This window comes from Formica exsecta, unplaced genomic scaffold (assembly GCF_003651465.1).
Source record: "Formica exsecta isolate Colony F162 unplaced genomic scaffold, ASM365146v1 scaffold1327, whole genome shotgun sequence".
In the NCBI taxonomy this organism is placed as follows: Eukaryota; Metazoa; Arthropoda; class Insecta; order Hymenoptera; family Formicidae; genus Formica; species Formica exsecta.
In genome coordinates, this window is record NW_021848660.1 from 468,160 (window position 1) to 469,341 (window position 1,182).

Here is a 1,182-nt window from a genome sequence, read left to right on the forward strand (position 1 = left end):
TTTTTTTTAGATAAACTTTAGATTTTTTATAAAAAAATTACAATTGCGTATTATATATCTATAGATACAAAGATCTAAGATCATACACTGCAGTTCGTAGAGTGAAAGATTTAAGAAAGCACAAGATATTTTATGAAATAACTTTGTATCTTCTGCTTTCTAGCACGTTGAACATGTTTAAAAAGTTGACCAAATTTAAAAATATTCATATATAATGAATAATCGTAGAATAGACTATTATATATTTTTAATGCTAATCGAAGATCTGTGTGGAGATTCATCAAAAGGCGACGTCATTACTGGCCGAAGCGGTTTTTCTGAGCGGTAGGGCGGTAGGCTGATGTATATAAAACAGGAGTAAGCATCCAGCATCTCTTCATTGCGGTAGTATACTTGTTCGCGATTAGGCAGAAAGAAACCGATCATTGCATCCATTTGACGCATTTTGACATAATTATTAACTCGCAGAATTGTACTGCTTCATCATTTTTTAAATCGCGCATAGTGGAAGAAAGAATACGTATTATAATCTATTATTAAGAATATTGGAGTGTCCAAGATAAAATGTCACATCGTGTGCTACGGCTCAGAAAGTGTGAAATTTGAAAGTCACAGTAAAAGAAAACGCGTCGAATCAGTGACACAACGCATCTCATTATATGGTCTTTCGGTGCGTAAATATGTTGTCCCTATTTCATCTACTTCCGTGCACTGTTATATGTGCCGCTTGTTAGAAATAGTAAATTTAGCAGATATTAATTGCAATTAACAAAATTTTTTCATTCTTTATTTACAGAGCACTTATTTAATACTACCAAAGGCCCTGCATTATTACAGATATCACAGATCAAAATAATTGTAAGAAAAATAATAATCGTTTTAATTATAACAATGGAGGAATCAAATATATTTTGAGAAACTATAAATAAATATAACAAAATCTTATTCTTTATATGATTTTACGAGAATTCCGTTTTAATAAAAATTTATTTTACATTATTTGGATGCATAGAAATCTAAAGATTATGTTTTTATAAAAATAGCTGAGAGAATCCACAAAATATCAAGCTCAACAGATAATTAAATTCTTTCAGATCTTATTTTAAAACTTTACTTTGAAAAATAAAAATATAATATTAAATACATAAAATAAATAATTAAATTTTAATACATATATATATA

The 1,182-nt window shown here is 28.3% G+C and overlaps 1 long non-coding RNA gene across 1 annotated transcript in view; it reads left to right on the forward strand.

Moving 5' to 3' along the window:
- Positions 1-345: 345 nt before the first annotated feature.
- The window catches only part of LOC115245855, a 1,713-nt gene continuing 876 nt past the window's right edge, over positions 346-1,182 (forward strand). The window contains exons 1-2 of the long non-coding RNA XR_003885608.1: positions 346-670; positions 797-858. This is a non-coding gene — a long non-coding RNA (uncharacterized LOC115245855). The remainder of the gene's footprint in view (positions 671-796; positions 859-1,182) is intronic.